The following is a 17,662-nucleotide window of genomic DNA, read 5'->3' on the forward strand; positions in this document are numbered from 1 at the left end:
TTCCTCAAAGGTGTTGGTAATAAATTAGTCTCTGCCCTCCCACTGTTTTTCTTAAGTTCTAATTTTATTAAGCAGTACTATATTATAAGTAGTAAGACCACTTTTTTTTTTTAACACAATCACCACATTGTCCTGTTCTCCATTAGAAGAATTCAGACAGTGTTAGTGGAAGTGAGGATCTAAACACCTTCACATGGGGGTATCATGTGAAAGACTTTTCCGCTTGACTTTGCAACCTTTTGTAATTATAGGACAGAAAGGGAAAATGAAGGTTGCATTTTGCGCTTTTATGGTAGACGTTGGGAAATGGATGGAGGTGATACAGAACATTTTAAAACTATAAGATAATGCATTTGTGTTGTTTTAAGGCAAAAAAAAAAACCCCAAAAACCCAACCCAGAGGCTTTTATTGAGTCGTCTTTGCTGCCTTTGACCCTGTCTCCCTGTCTCTGAATGCAGTGAAATCCCAACTTCTCGTTGCCCTGTATCATTTTTTTTCTCCCATCTTCAAGAAGTCAGGGACAGATTGACTGAGAATTATGAGTTCAGTTTTTGATACATGATGTTTACAGGCAGATTGTTTAAATAGAGATGATGTCTGGGAGGAAGATGGAAGTAGACAAGTCAGAACAGAGATTTGGGATTAACCCAGTGAGAAGAAAAGTTTGCGAGCATGAGATTGCCAAAGGCAGCATGGAAAAAGATCCAAAGAAACTAAAGGGAAAAGAGCTTCCTTACCTTGTTTTTCTAACATCTTCAAACTCAGAACCTTGACTGGCAGTCATATCAGCCTTTACTGCTTTCTGTCATTGTTACGTGTACCCTTTTTTATTCTAGACCTCACCCAGATTCTTTCAAAATATAGACCACGTGTCAATCGTTATTGTGTTAAACCTATGTCCTTACAAAACACCGAAGACATGGTTGATAAATACTTTGCTGAATGAATTAATGAAATGGTGGAAATGTCACTCTCTTCAGTGATTAATGAACCCCCACTAGGCGCCAAACACGGCACTAGGTGCAAATATTTAATATGCGGAATCTTAAATGCTGTCTTTTTGGCCAACAACTCATTTCTCATTTATTCATTATCTGCCATTTGCTGAGTGCCTTAGGGGAGGCGGAAGGGGAAATAAAGAGGAATCAAAGATGGTCCTCACATTAAGGATGGACACAGGGGAGAGGATAGCTCAGTGGTAGAGTGTCTGCCTAGCATGCACAAGATTTTAGATTCAATCCCCAGTACCTCCAGTTAAAAAAAAAAGGGTAGACTCTCTCCTTTTTTCCCTCACTCAGAGTCATACCTTCCACTGGAAACAAAACCCACCAGTTCCCTGGATTCTGACCATACATGAATCAATAATACAAGCACTGATTAGAGAGTTGAATGAATCTGGTGGAGCTATTATATAACAGTGCTCTAGGTACAAAAAAAAAAAGGGGGAGATCCTCAAAATTATTGGTTGATTACACCAAGAAATGACAAGCCTAGAAGGATATTAACTTTAGCTGGAGTGTAATTCTTCTGAGAGGAATTATAGCTGCTCAGAGCTTTAAACAGTTTTGAGTCCTGTCTGCCATTTGCTGAATGTATGCCCTTGATTTCTCCATCTGCAAATTGATGAAAATACTGCCTACGTAATAAGATTCAATAAGTTAGAAACACTCAATTCAATGTTAACAGAGCCCATTACTCATGTAAATTGTGCTTAATGCCTCTTCTTTCTAGGTTCAGTGGTTATCGTCATCACACACAGGGTCAGCCCTCAATAGAAATCAGCTGCAGGGGGAGGAAAGTCTAGATACTTTGATCTTAAAATTGGAGGCTAGAAGACGGGAGGTGAACTAGAGACAGGGGGTACCGAGGAAAATCATAAGGACAACTAAAATCAATTATTTACATAAATATTCTTTATAAGAGTTGTAAAATATCTAAATTACTTGTTGCTAAATAATTTTAAAATGCATTGCTGTAAGTTGTAAAGCCAGTTTGTAAGATTTTGAGATAAAGTAAAAGAAACTTAACTTCCCTGAAAAGTAAATTTATTAAGAAAGGCAAGAAGGAAGTGGTGTGTGAAACTTACTGTCAATGTGCTCTACTGTCAAGGCAGTATTTTGGTATGGAAAGAAAAATATTTAAAATAATTATTTCAATCAATATTTTAAATTGAACATTTACTTTATTAAAACACATTTAAAACAGTGCTTCTTAAATCTCTAAGTGCAACTTGGAGATCTTTTTATTAAAATATAAATACAGTAAAATGTGTATGAAAATAAGAGAAATGATGTTTTCAGTTCTTTGATTAACAAAATCACAAATTTGACTGAATTCTCCTAAATATTTAACACCATTTGCATATTTGATTAATCACATTCTCTTAAACATTTGATAAGAGATTTAATGTATCTGATTCATGCCCCTAAAAGGCAGGTGTATACTGGACAGATTTTTCTAAGCTCCTTAACAACTCATGGTTCAACTATACTCACGCATAATCATACTTAAACACAAAATAGCATAAATGATATCAAAAGTTAGTCCCTCAACTTTAAAATATTCATACATAATTTTATAAATAGACTTTTCTTCACTTTTTGTATCATTTTGTTATGTCTTCCTCTATTTTAAGATTATAGTTTTACGAAGCCATTTACTTTAGATGAAAAGTTGCCCCTGTGACATGTGCTACCAAAGAAACAAATAGGAACCTAGAAACCTAGTTCGCATTCCTGTATTTGCAGTTAATTGAAGTGACATTTGCTTGCCCCTTCATTTGGATTTTTTTTCTTTTATTCAACTTAATGGAAATACAATTTACATAACAATAAAATGTACCCATTTTAGCGGTACAGTTTAGTGAGCTTTTACAAATGTCTACACTCTGTAACCACCACCCCCATAAAGACATAGAACGATTTCTTCACCAGAAAGTTTTAGCTCCCTTTGCAATCTCTCCCCAGCCCTAGGTAACTACTGATCTGCTTTCTGTCACTGGAGATTTATTTCATGTCAACTGAATCAGACAGTAGGTGCTCGTGTGTTTAGTTTCTTTAGCTTGCCACGTTTTGAGATTCATTCATGCTTCTGTAGTTTGCTCGTCTTGATTGCCGAATAGTATTCCATTACAGTCTATCACAATTTGTCTGTCTGTGTCTCTGTTGATGGATATTTGAGTTATATCTAGTGTGAGTTTATGAATAAAACTGCTACAAACACATGTGTACACGTCTCTGGATGGATCTCTGTTTCCATTTCTCCTCGCTGAACACTTGTTAGCAGAAATGCCAGGTCCTCTGGTAGGTGTATGTTTAACTTTATAAGCATGTGTCAAACTGTTTTCCCAAGAGGTTGTACCATTTTGCATCTCTGCTACCAGTAATGAGAATTTCATTTCCTACGTATCCTCACTAAAACTCAGCATGACCAGTCTTTATTTTTAGCCAGTCTAGTGGGCGTGAAGTAGTGTCTCATTGTGGCTTAATTTGCATTTTTCTAGGACTAATGATGTTAAACACCATTTCTCATGCTTTTTGACTGTTTTATATTTCTTGTGTGAAGTATCTGTTCAAGTCTTTTGACCATTAAAAAAAATGGGTTATTTTTCTTTGTGTTGTTGATTTACAAGAATTCTTAATATATTGGCACAAATCCTTTATCAGATGCATGTATGTCAGATTTTTATTCCCATCTGTGACTGGCCTTTTCATTTCCCTAATTGTGTTTTTGCTGAGGAAAATTACTTAGTTTTGTTTAAGACCAACTTATCAGTTTTTGTCTTTCACAGTATTACATTTTATGTTCGATCTAAGAAATACTAAAAAAAAAAAATCTTTGCCTATCCCAAAGCAAGCCTGGAATTTTGGTGGGGGGAAGGGGTGTGTGTGTGTGATAGTTTTAATATAAATTCAAATTTTCAATAGATAATAGGCTTTTCTTTGTTCTTTTCTCAATTTTGATACACTGTTTTTCAAGAAATTTGTTCATTTATCAAATTTGGTGCCATTAAAGTTGTTAGTGACATTCCACTATTACCTGTGGGATCTGTAATGATGGTTCCGTCTTAATTCCTGAGATTGACAATTTGTGTTTTCGTCATTTTCCTTGATCAGTATTGCTGAGAGAATATCGGTTTTATTAATTTTCTTTTTTAAAGAACCAACTTTTGTCTTTGTTGATTTTTCTCTATTGCTTGTCTTCAATTTCACCAATTTCTGCCTCTGTATCTACTTCCTTTTATTATTTTGGGTTTAAGCTTATCTTTTCTTCCCCTGTAACTTCTTAAGATAGAACCTCAGATCATTGATTTATTTTTTCCTTTTATAAATATAAACTTTAAAGTTATTTATTTATTTATTTATTTATTTATTTATTTATTTATTTATTTATTTATTTATTTATTTATTTATTTATTTATTTATGTAGGGGAGGTAATTCGATTTATTTTTAATTATTCTTTTATTTATTTTATAATGGAGGTACCGGGGATTGAACCCAGGACCTCGCGCATGCTAAGCACACACTTTACCACTGAATACACTCCCCCTGAACATAAACATTTAAAGCACAAAATTCCCTCTGAGGCCCGCTGTGACTGTATCCCACAAACTTTGATATGTTGTGTTTTCATAAATTTTCCAGTTCAAAGTATTTTCTATCTTCAGCGAGATTCTTCCCTGCCCAGCGGTGTGGCGGGCTGCTGCCGTGTCCACGTAGCTGAGCCAGCACTGCGCTTCCCAGAATCACTTTCCGGCATGGTTCTGGGTTAGCTCAGCCCCACACGTCACGCTGTGTGAGACAGAGATGATGGAAGTGGCGCGGCGCCACCTTCCTTTTTCTTTGGGGGGAGACGGGGCCGTCCGCGAATCACCGTTGCCGCTCGCTCACGTTGTGACGGCCCCGCTGGCTCGCCTGGTCTGCCTGGGGCAGCGTTCGGGCCCGCAGCAGCTGCAGCTCCTCTCTGGTCCCCGTCAGCTTCTCCAGATCCTAGACCTGGTGAGTGTTCAAGTCCACGGGGAAGGGCTCCAGCCCCGGATGCCCTTCATCTCAAAGTCGTGGTGCGAGAATGAGAGGTACCAAGCCACCATCGTTTAAGTCCCAGCTCATCCTCCCAAGTTCTAGGCTGTCCTTGCCCCGCCCCCCCATGCCCGCCTGCTTCATCTTTCCTTCCTGACTTCCTGCTCTGCAGACTTCGGATTCCAACACCAGACACAGAAACAATCGCCTCGTGTAGACTGTGTAACTGGCTTTCATAGTTGCCTGTGGTAAGTCAGATCCTTGCCTTCTGATGGAACACTGGTAAAGAACTAGGCAATAAAAGTGGTTCCAGAGGTCAGAACCTTAAGAAAGAGCTCTCTGAATGGGTCCTGTGTTATCTGCAGTTGTTTTCGGTCTAAAGTCATTAATGACCCTATGCACCACTATGTCTGAAATAAGCTACAAGGATACGTTGTACAGCTCAGGGAATACAGCCAACATTTTATAATTTTAGATGGAGTACAATCTATAAAATTTTGAATCCCTATGTTGTACATCTGAAACTAATATAATACTGTAAATCTACTATACTTCAATTTAAAAAAATTAAAAGGGGGATATTAGAAGTTCATATACACAGCAAAACAGTTACTTAAGTAATCACCTGTAGATACCTATAATTAAGGAAGGCTTTGGAGAGCCAAGTATTTGCTGCATAGGATGTTTTGGTGGAAACTATGGGGTAAATGGGGTTGGTTGATTGCTCCTAAGTATGCTGAGGAACTTGGGTAAAAAAAAAAAAAATGATAGGTTCATGACTTTAAATTCCCAGTTCAGGCTCACTTAACCCACAAGCTTCTATGGTTGCCCTAAAATAAATCCTACCTCTTCCAGTTGTAAGGCCAAGATTTCTGAAATCCACCTCAAGGTTTAACCGTGCACATAGTGAAAGGAATGTCCAACCTTACTGAGTTTTGTATGTTAACGTTATGGCATTGATGGGGAAGGAATGCGATTATGAAAATGGATAGAGGGGTATTAAAAGGGTTCTGTGCCCCAATTCCAATGTGTATGTGGAGGAGGGGAGATTTCCCCACACCAACAAGCAATTGTTGGACACCAGCTGGATGCCCTACAATTTATCTCAATTCTAACACTATCAGAGACAGAATCACATTCCACTGGCTTGTCCCACAAGACTGCCCTCCACTTCAAATGCCAATCACAAGTTCAGCTTGTTACCTGGACTTCTAAGCAACAGGCTCCATCAGAGGTTCCCAAGATCTGCTCCTTGGGTTTGATTGGCTACAGCAGCTCCTACAACTTAGGAAACTGATTTACCCACTAGGTTACCAGTTTATTACAAAGGATATTAAAGGATATGAATCAACAGCCAGATGAAGAGATACATAGGGTGAGGTCCTGAACAAGGAGCTTCTGTCCTGGTGGTTAGGGCCCATCATGGTGGCACATGGAAGTGTACTCGTTCCCCAACCTGGAAGCTCTTCAAACTCTCTCCTTTTGGGTTTCTATGGAGGCTTCATGACATAGGCATTAAGTCATTGATTGATTAAGTCATTGGCCACTGGCGATTGAGTCAACCTTCAGCCCCCTCCCCTCCCAGGAATTCAGGGAATAGGACTGAAAGTTCCATCCTTCTAATCACACGGTTGGTTCTTCTGGCAACCAGCCCCATCCTTAGATTCATCCAAAAGTCACTTCATTAACACCACAAAAGACACCTTTATCCCTCTCAGCACTTAAGTTCCAAGAGTTTTGGGAGCTGTGTGCCAGAAATGGGGATGAAGACCAGACACACACTTCTTACTATAAAGCACAGTATCACAGAAATATAGGAAGACTTCAATGAAACTGGGTACCTCCAACCCGTAAATCCTGCTGAGTCTCCTTTGCCAGTAGAAGAGAAGATTTTGCAGTACACAAAGTGCATTGGGGCAGCACTGTTCGGCAGAAAGAGATATGGCATACAAAAATCTGGGTTCAAACACTGGTTCTGAGCTTATGTTCCTTCTATAATGGAGGGATTAAACATCTCCAGTGTTAGAAGCAGCTCTACTGAGTACCTACCTTGTGCCCCTTATGTGCATCATCCTGTTCAACTTCTGCCAGCTTGGCACCAGTCCTGGATGTCCCAGATCAGGCAGCCAGATGGATGGGGACATGACCCACCTACCAGTAGGCCAGTTGCTGAGAACCCCCTGAGCCCTTCGTCACCCTGGGACCCAGCCCAGCCCACCATGGGGCCCAGGACCCGGCCCCAACCACCAGTGAGAGGACACCAGTCCCAAAAGCCCATGGGCCACAGCCACCCCGCAGCAGGCAGACACTAACACTGGGACCGCCGAGGTTCCGTAGCTGGCTTTGTCAGGACCCAGTGCACTTATCAGCGGGCTGGCACCTGCCCCAGGACTCCCCGAGCCCCTGCCCCACCCACCAGTGGGCCAGCATTAACCCTGGGTCTCCCTCGGCCCCAGTGGGTAGACACTAGCTCCAGGTCCTCTGTCCAGCATCCAGAGACCCCAAGACCCAGCTCCAACCATCAGTAAACAAGCACTAGCCTCGGGAGCTAGCCTCACCCACTAGCAAGAGTCCAAAGAGAGAGCAACAGAGGAGAGTGAGAAAAGATGGAGGGGAGAAAAGCCTTGGGCTCGGTGGGCTCCTTCACGGCTAGAGAGCTGGTCTCCACCAGATCCTGCAGGCAGGGTCAGCCACCGCCTAAGGGGCTACTGGGATCTACACAGAGTGGGAGAAACACCCTGCCACCCTCCCGAGAGCAGATGGAGAGCATGCCCTCTGAGCCCTGTCTCTTTAATTAAACGCCCCACACTGGGTCGCCGGAGAGATAGTACAGGAAAAAATAAACGTGAGGCGTGAGATGGGCCAAGTCCCAGGTCTCTGTTGAGTCCCTGGGATGCACCCCGCCAAGTGTGGGTCCTTGGCTTCGCTCAGGAAAGAATTCAAGAGTGAGCCACAGTTGAGTAAAGGTGGATTTATTCAGAGAGATACACACTCCATAGACAGAGTGCAGGCGAGGGTGTAAGAAAGGCAGATTGTGTTCTTCCCAGTGGGTTTTTCCTCCCGTTTTGTTTTGTTTTGTTGTTTTTCCCGGCTGAGGCTGTGTAGTTCCCGCGATCTGCCTGTAGGTGGCGCAGTTATACTTTGCCGCAGGTAACGCAGCAGGAAAAGCAGGCGCACCCACGCTTCATGTCTAGACGGAGGACGTGCATGGAATTATAAAATCTCCAGACAAGAGGGCTCTGGAAAGGTCATCTACTGCCTTCCTTGTCTTTAGAATATGTTGCTCCTCAACCAGCCTGGCGATGGTGCATTCTCCTTGCTGTGTTCCTTTTAATTGCATTTAAGGCTGCTCTGTTCCATTCCCAGCCAAGTATTTTCAGGATCCACAGCAACAAAAATACACCAAACAGCCCCCAGGTAAAATCCACCGTGTGCCTGTGCACACATCCTTTCCCCGTGAGACGACTCAACACTCTCGGTGCTGCGGGGATCTGGGTGGTTCTCTACACTCTGATGGTTTAGTAAATGTCACCTTTGGATTCTCATAAAACATTTTGTTTGTCTTCGGTTGAGATTTCCCAGTATTTTGGGTTCCTGACATAGAAGGGGAAAATGTCAAGCAAATATATTTACAAAATGGCAGGACTGTAAATCAGTAGGGCAAGATCTGGACAGATTGAACATCCCCACTGACTGCAGGAAATGATTTTTTTTTTTAATTATATGAAACCTGCATGCTCCTGAAAGTTTTTCTATGAAGGTTAAGGTCTGCATATCTAATCCTGTTTTTCCATTAAAAATCACAGTGTTTCCCTCTCCTTTGGAAAAAACCTAGGCAAGAGACCGTTTCCAAAAGGAGGGACCTGTCAGTGGTGACAGGTTTTGCCCAGGAGCCAAGTAAGGACTGAGGCGCACTGGATACAGGGAGGTGGTAGTTGAGCTGGTTACAGCCAGTTTCGGGAGGATGCTGGAAGTGGGAGCTAGACTAGAGCAGGTACAAAATAAATGCTTGGTGAGGAGATGGACTTCAGGAAGTAAAACCCCGAATGTGGGGAAAGGATGGAGATGGTCGTGGATGGTGGGGGACTGGGTCAAGGTGTGAGTCTTTTAAAAACATGAGTAATTTGGAGGCTATTTAGGTACTAAAGGAAGTGACAGATTGAGTGGATGAAATTAAAGGAAGTCCAGATGGACGTTATTGAGAGGGCTGGAGGGGCTGAGACTTGGAGGACAAGGTGAGCAGCAGCTTCAGAGGGAAGGAGGGAGGACCCTCTGCAGTCACAGGAGGAAAGGAGGGGAGAATGAGCATCGACCCAGGTACGTTTGTGGTTCAGTGGCAAGAATTTGAGAGTGTCTGGTGACTCACATTTTCTCTTGGAGGGAAAAAAGGAACTGAGGTACTTTTATTTTTTGACATCCTCGTTGCAAAAGTTTAAATTCCTAAAGGAAGAGGATGTTTTAAAAAAGTACTCTTAAAGTTGAGAGAGAGAGAGAGGGAGAGAATTCTTAAAAAATCAACCTAGTATTATTTATTTAATATTGTATTTAAAAAAACAAATTTAGACAAATGTAACTCACGGTCAAGACAGTCTGAAAGTAAGAAACACTGTGAAATTCTGCTTATAACAGCTGATGGTGAGTGCACTAAAGATATTAATTCATACTAAAATTGTGTATCTTGCTCTAATAAACATTTTATGATCAAACCTAATGGTCAGATGAATTCAAGCAGTTCTCCTCACACACCTGGATTTAATGTTTCTTCTCTGAGCAGTTGAATGAATACATAATCACCAATTGCAGTAGGATTGTATTAAAATCAGCTAGCTTAATAAACTTCATAGAACTGGATGCTAATTAACACAATGACCTGAACTTAATTAGATGCTTGTGTAAAATGCTGGCCATCAGCAAGCGCCTTCTTTAATATCCACTTCAATATCACTAAAACACACTTTAAGTGCATACTGAATAGCTCAGCGTGGTCCAAGAAGAATATACACAAATAGAGAGGCAGTGAAGTTTGAAGAAATTAGAATACATGAATCATAGTTTTATTCATACGGCGCCCACCCCAGGGGAGGGGGAGAAGCCAGAGGGAGGCAGTGCAAATTTGTGGCTTCTTTGTCTCATCATCAAGCAGAATCCAGTGTTCCAAACCCTGAAGAGCTATTCCTCCCAACGGAAGCTGAAATCTTTTTTGTGGCATCATTTTTGAGAGGAGGAAGCACTCGTCCTCCAGAAAGGACCCAGAGAGCGTCAGGAGGGCTTCTCAACAGCAGGGACCAACGTTCCCTTTGTTATAACTCGACTTACAATTTTGTCTAGTTTCAATCCAGGTACATAGAAAAATTCTGCAAGTAATCATCATCATACACCTTCAGTTCTGAGCTCCGTGGGCCTCTTCTCCACAAAAGGTAACCTCGTATTAATTGTCTTCTACAACCAGGTTGGAGGGTTAACTTGAAACCCAGTTGCACAAGAGCATAGACATTCCCTGCCCCAGCCTGAATACGTTACAAAGACGCAGATTTGGTGCAGCTGTACCGGAAGCCATACTCCCCTGGGTCCTACTCCAGGGAAAAGTGCCAGGAACTACTGACGTCAGCCCCATGTCCCTTTGTCACATTGGAAAGAGTTGTGCACAGTGGCAGAGGAGAAACAAAGATTCACTCTTTTTCTGAGAGTCACCACCCTGGTTCCTCAAGAATCTTGTAGCAACTTGTAGGTACCTTAAATCCCAAGGCCAACATTGATTATGACTAAGACATGTGACCTTGGGCATCCTTCTCTCCCCTCCTGGCTCCGTCTCAGGCCAGGACCCAATGGTGTTGAAGGGGCCAGGGCTGACCACCGAGGAAACCCTGCTCGTATGCTTCTTTCTTCCATCCCTCTCTCTCTCGTTAAAATCTGGTGAACTACATGCATCTTCTTGAATGGCTTTCCAATCTGCCTACCCGTTACCTCATTCTCCTGTCCCCTGTGTATTTAATCACTCAGAAATGTCAGGCTTGCCCTTGCTTGGGGCATCGTAGGAATTTTTTTGTATGTTGTGATGACGTGTTCCAAGGAAGGGATACCAAGCCACTCTTTTTCTTTTCTTGTTTCTTGGGTGCTTATTCCTGGTTCTGTGTTGTGGAGGCTCATGTTATTCACAACTGGACTGTTTAATTGAGGCAGGATTGAGCATGGGGGTTTTGGCATTGGACAGGCCTGGCTTTGGATCATACCTCTTGTCACTTGCTAAGTTTGGAGCCTGGGGAAACTTGTTTAACTTCTGTGGGTCTCATTTTCATCATTAGTAAAATGAGACTTTTTACCGCAAGTACCTCTGTGGTATTATCACTGTACCTGCCAGACAGCGGGTTTCAATCTGGCTGTTATTAAGAGCCTGAGATTTGACCTTTACCACTCACAGTTTTGTAAGGAAAGGAAAGGGGCTGTGATTTTTTCGGTCCCCATGCTGGATAAGATACTGCTTTTATAGATATTAAGGGCCCAGGGTGAGGGCATTTTTGTTTCTCTTCTAAATGGTAAGAAGTACCCTGTCCCCAGCTACTCAGATGGAGATGAGCCTTGAATCAAACTGTGTGAACTTGAATAATCCATCATGACCATCTTATTCTGGGTCTTGAATAACCCAAGGACCGTAAGGCACCCATCTTCAGCTAAATAAGCTTCATGGATTCGCTACAAATCTAAGAACCCAGACAAGAAAGGACTTATGCTTTGGTTTATTTCCCATGCGTGTGTGATGGATGAAAAAGAGACAGTAAACTTTCACTCCTCTCACTTAACCAGTGTTTACGGGGCTCCTAGGTCCTAGGTGAGAGTCACTGTGCTCGATGCTAGTGCCGGGATGAGAAATGAGACGAGAAGCTCCCTGTCCACCTGCCCTTTTGGACCTTCGAGTCCTAGGGAGGTCCCGCTGACAAGAAAGCAAACGAATGACAGAAAACGAATGTGCATCACGGAACCACCTGCGCACAGCAAGCTGGATTCCGAGGCGGACCTGCTCAGACAGCGCGGTGGGCCAAACCTTGTGGAGGGGCCATATCTGATCCTGAGCTTAGAAAGATAAGACGTCAACAAGCAGGAGAATGGGGAAAGGAGAAACGGTCATCTAAAGTGGAAACTACAAGGGGAAGGGTCTGAGCTTGGGAACCTGGGTGCGGCTTTAGTAGCTGAAGGAGCAAGTGGCCCACGGAGTCGGGAGCACCACGTGGCAGTGGGCGTGGCACCTTCTAAGAAATGTGATTCTGTTCCTCCTGTCGCCTCCCTGAGTCCTTCAGGAACCCACTCAAAACTGCTCTCTGAAAGCACCTACCTTCATAGTCCACGAGTTGAAAATGGGTATGTTATTAAAGCAAGTTGAAAGTTGCAATAAAGAGTCACGACTTATGGGAAGACGTTTCAGGCTCGGGGACCTGAATTGGCAATCAGAATTGCAGTGTTATTTTTCAATGGTCTGTCACCACCTTTTAGTATAAAAAACAAGCGACCACACCTCCGATCTCTGTGTATGTCGGGAACCATCCGGACAGGCAGCGAGAGGCACCTGTAACACGCAGCAGGCTTTCTCTTTTATAAAGCATTGCAGTAGGTCGTCTCCCACATCTTCTCTTGTTCAGTTTTCTTTAATGGTTCTGAAAATAATCATTACACCTGTTGTTACAATTTAAAAAAAATGCGAGTTAAAGGAAAGTGTTTCCAGAGCACATTGACAAGACTATTAACACCATTATCAGGCTAATCAAGCTACGGTTGGGTCAGTTTGACCTGCTGTGGCTTTTTTGCAGTTGAAAAGCACGCCCCTCCCACCCTGCCTGCCCTCGCACCTCCGGAGGGATGTGTTCTCACAAACCACAGAAAGTTGAGCGGCGCTGCCCCAAAGTCCCACGCCTGCCTGGCCACCGCTCCCTGCCCAGCTCCACTGCCCTGGGGAGGGGAGGTCGACTGTGCTCCGGCCTGAGCGGTGACACCACGCCAAGCAGTGAGGGCAGCGAGGAAGGGCCCCCTCACTCCTGTCTCCTCCATCATGCCTCCAGCCCAGTTCTCCTTTCTCTTTAGCTAAGTGAACTTCAACCACTCACGCGGACTCAGAAGCACCTTACTAATGACGATTAGGATGGTCCATTGGATGAGGGGAGATGGCCTCTATCCTGATGCACAATGCTTAGTAACAGGGGCATGGATCCCTGTGGAAGCATCATTTAACTGAGCGAAAAAAATTTTGTTTTACAAACTTCAGGCTTTAAGATTGAGTTTTAAGCTAAAGTATTTGAATGATTGATTATTGGGTCAAACTGGGATATTATTGGCACCACTCAGTACTTTTGAGTCTCAATAAAACAATGTCGGTAGCAGTTACTACAATAAAATAAAATGAAATAAATACCCCCCCCCCCGCAGAAAAAGCACCTCGCTGCAGGGAGGGTATAGCTCAGTGGCAGAGCGCGTGCTTAGCATGCACGAGGTCCTGGGTTCAATCCCCAGTACCTCCATTAAAAATAAATAAGTAAACCTAATTACCCCCCCCAAATAAAGTAGTTGCTTAGTAAACATTAAAAGAAAAAAGAAGTACTTCACTGACTTTCACAGCAAGTAATAGATTCTTTGAGAGGACTGAGAGGAAAGCATTTAATCACCTTCCTTCATGGGTCTTTAAACCATAGCACTAAATCATAGTCATGATAATGAAAGCAAGTACCTCCTCCACTATTTACTATTAAATGAGCTTACACATGGAAAGTGCTTCTTGATGCCTGACATCTATTAAAAGGGCAATAGATATTAAATATGAGCTATTACCATCACCATCATTATCATGGATTCAGTACATACTAAGTTTCAGGGCACTGGGCAGAATCCTTTCCTCACCGAGTCTCATTTAATGGTTGCAAGAACTCCACGGGGTGGAAGATATTTTACACCTATTTTACAGATGAGGAAAACAAAGGTGGCGAGAAGTCAAACGCCCCAGTTCATACAGCTGATACAGTTTGGAGCTGGGATTCATACTCAGTCCTCATGGGCTGCATTGTCTAAATTGACTGCATTTATGATCAGATGGGAATGATTCAGGGGCAGTCTTCAAAAAGGTTTGCGGGAATCATCAAGCTGAAAGATTTTCTTGGATCTGAAAATTCTACAATGAAAACAGATAGTTTATTAAATATGAACTGCATCTGGGTCGGGGGGAGGAATAGAAGAAAGGAAGAAGAAACTTTTATTGGGTGTGTATTTGTACATTTATATTTATTGAGTATATATATTTATTATTTACATGCACATATACCTTATAAAGTCCTTAAGACTTTGTATCATCTATTTTTTATAGAGTCACCCAATTCGTTAGTGGTCAATTCAAAATTCAAATCCAGGTTGGTCTGGCCTTGGAGCCCCGCCTTCTGCCCAGGACTGCAGGGTCCTACGTCTGAGCTCCAGTTCCATAACTCTCATGCACTGCAATGCTTCAATGATAATTTTATATTTTCCACTAAGACCCTGAAATGTCTTATCAAAGGAGGTCAGGGAAGTAGCGTCCTTAGAGCTAGTCAGAGAAGAAGCTAGACAGTTGCATTTGGGGGCTGGTTTTTCAATACAGAACTCCACAGAGGTGTGAAGATGAATGAGCTGACCTCTTCGGTCGCCTCCAGCCCCTGAGCTCCAGGATTTATTTGCCAATGAAAATGTCAGGCTTTTTCTTCCATAAAATGATGTATGATGGTCTGAGTGCATTCCCTACTCCCACCCCTACCTCCTCATACCTGATTAAAAAGCAAAGATTAAATCAGCAGAAGCAATGAGAAGGAAGTGATGCAGTTTTCCTGAGACAAGGCAACAGGAGGAGTAGAGGGAGTAAAAAAGAGAACTGTGGTCTGGGAGGGACCAGTGATCCAGGCATAGAGTAGGAGGATGGGACAGAGGACAGATGCAGTTGAGTTATGAGGACCATCAGCTTGCATGAAGTGTAAACCTCACCTCTACTTTTAAAAGAATATACTCGAGTTAAACAAACTAAATTCGTGCATATGAAACAATCGGAGGACCATCTGTTTTTAACCAGGAGAGAAGAGGTCAGCCTTGAATCAGCAATCATTCATTCAACAAATATTCATTGCCACCTCTGTGCCAGACACCATTCTGGGTACAAAGGATACAGAAGTGAGCTGAGTGGTTCTAATTCACCGCCCTGCTTGGGGAGACAGAAAATAAACAAGATCAGCAAGTAAAACACATGATATTCTAGTCAGCACTGAGTGCTAAGTAAACATTAAAGCTGGGAGATGGATGGGAATTACCAGGCAGGAGTAGGAATTTGTAGCGTTTGGTCAGGTGGCCAGGGCTGATGCCCACTGTGGGGGACACACCTGAGTAAGAGAGGTGAGGGAGGGAAGGAGGGGGTGGTGATGAAATCCAGGGAGGAGGACTCCAGGTAAGGGAATGGTGGTGCAAGGCCCTGGGGTGGGAGAGGACCTGACACCTGGGAGACCGTGAGGGAACTGACGTAGCTGCGTAGAAGGTGGAGTCAAAGAGTTCACAGAGGCCAGATCGCGTAGAGCATGAAAGGATTTGAAAAAATCTGGGCTTTCACAGGGATTGAGATGGGAGCCACTGGAGGCTGCTGAGCAGAGGAGGGGCTTCAGGTGACCTACACTGTCACGGGATCGCTCTGGCACGATGCTGGGAACGGGCTGCACCCTGGAAGGACAAAGCAGGGAGACCAGGTAGGAGGCATTGCAGTGATCCCGGTAAGAGATGATGCTGGCCTGGACCAGCAGTAGCCGTAGCGGAGGGGGCAAGCAGTCAGTGTCTGGATATTCAAATACTAGACCTTTAAAGGTGAAAAGGAAGACAAGTCTCAGTGGAAGGAAGGCAAGCCCTTGCTCATCACCTGCCTCTCAGTCCTTCTGCTGCATCTTGTCATCTCAGCAGAAGGACGATGAGGCTGTGTTCAGACTAACTGTGTGATAGACTAACTCACACTCTTAGTTGGTCTCCACTAGACTTGTGCCACACAGCTGCAGGGGACAGGGGACAGACCCTTATCTGCACCAAGGGCTGTGCTGGGCACTTTGCGTGGAGATGCGAAGAAATATAACACGCACTTCTTGGCTTCAAGGAGCTCTTAGTCTAGTGAGGGAGACAGGTGTGTAGGCAATAACTTCAGCGGGATGGAATAAAGAGCGAGCCCAGGATACGGCGAGGAGCTCAAAACAGGGTATTGGGCTCCACCAGCAGGAAAGCAGGTGGTTGGGGAGCTTTGAAAGATGTGGGAGTTGGCCAGGAGACAACCCCAGGGAAGATGTTTTAGGCAGAAGGGCAGCAGGTACAGAAGCATGGAGCTGTGACCTAGTACAGCGTCTGCGTGGACCTCTGTAGAACGTGCTGATTAACCCAGTAGAGCCAATATACACCTTGATGTCAACATCATGCCAGTGAGCCAGCTGGTTGCCCTGTGCTTAGGAACACAAATAGAGAAAAAAAGATTCACCCTCACTCCTAGAAAAATCAACCCAAGGTATATATTTTAATCCTGACTTGGTTCATCAGTGTCTTTATTTAGTTTTGGGGGAGGGGGTGGTAATTCGTTTTTTAAATTTATTTCTTTATTTTTAGAGGAGGTACTGGGGATTGAACCCAGGAACTTATGCATGCTAAGCATACACTCTACCACTTAAGCTATACCCTCCCTCCCATAATGTCTTTAAATATCAAATCATATCTATGTAAAGCCTGGAGACCATTATTCTAGGATGAAGTCCTGCCTTTATGACTTGTCCAACCTTGAGTAAGTCCCTATTTCTGTGAGTCTCACTTCATCTCTGCAGAATAGGAAAAGAATAACATATGCCTCACAGTGCTGCTATGAAAACAAATGAGATCTGTCTGCAAAAACATTTCCTAAAATGTAGAGAGCTATTCAGATATGAGTTGTTGTTTTAGAACTGAGCAACTGAAAAATACTACTACCTGCTGAGGACCTCTGCTCTTTCCTGCCCTCCTCGCCACCAGGAGTATTTCAGTCCTCGCTCTTTCCATTTTCACCCAGTCTGCAGGATCCTCGGGTCCTCTCTTCTCCAGCGAGGCCAGCTCCAGGGTAGATCACCATTTCCTTAACTAGCGTCTCTTTTCGCATTCTGCCTGGTGCTCGTGCCAAACCTTCAGTCTCTTCTCAATCCCCAGCACTTTCTTAGCGCATGACCTGGCCTCCTGTTTCATCAAGAAAACTGACGCATGAATTTCTGCTTCCTCCCCCTCCCCCAGCCTCCACCCAAACCAACACCAACAACAAAACCACACTTACCTCATTTAGAAACACCCTTCACTCTTTTTCAGAGTTTCAGGGAAGAAGGCATCTTTTCTCCCGTTCAAGACCATCCCCACCCCCTCTGCACACACACACACCCCTGCTCCTCCTAAGTTCCCACCTCAGCTTTCTGTTCACTGTCTTCTTTGCCCTTGGGGCTCCTGCTCCATCCATAGTCCCCTTTCTTCTATAAATTCACTCTTGCTTTCTATTAGCTCATTGCCCTCAGCCTATAAATACAAATACATCAAGACACACCTTTCAAAGAGCAAGTCTCTCTTGACCTCCCCTTGACTTCTCAACCAAGCATCTTAAAAATAGCCCTGATA

General features: G+C 43.5%; 1 long non-coding RNA gene across 1 annotated transcript; it reads right to left on the bottom strand.

Annotated features, from left to right (window-relative positions):
• Positions 1-10,042: 10,042 nt before the first annotated feature.
• On the bottom strand, positions 10,043-17,417 carry LOC135319922 (uncharacterized). The gene is made up of 2 exons (XR_010378998.1): positions 16,997-17,417; positions 10,043-12,666 (listed from the first exon to the last, which is right to left on the bottom strand). It is a non-coding gene; the product is annotated as an uncharacterized LOC135319922 (long non-coding RNA).
• Between the last annotated feature and the right edge of the window lie 245 nt (positions 17,418-17,662).

Source organism: Camelus dromedarius, chromosome 34 (assembly GCF_036321535.1).
Source record: "Camelus dromedarius isolate mCamDro1 chromosome 34, mCamDro1.pat, whole genome shotgun sequence".
NCBI lineage: Eukaryota > Metazoa > Chordata > Mammalia > Artiodactyla > Camelidae > Camelus > Camelus dromedarius.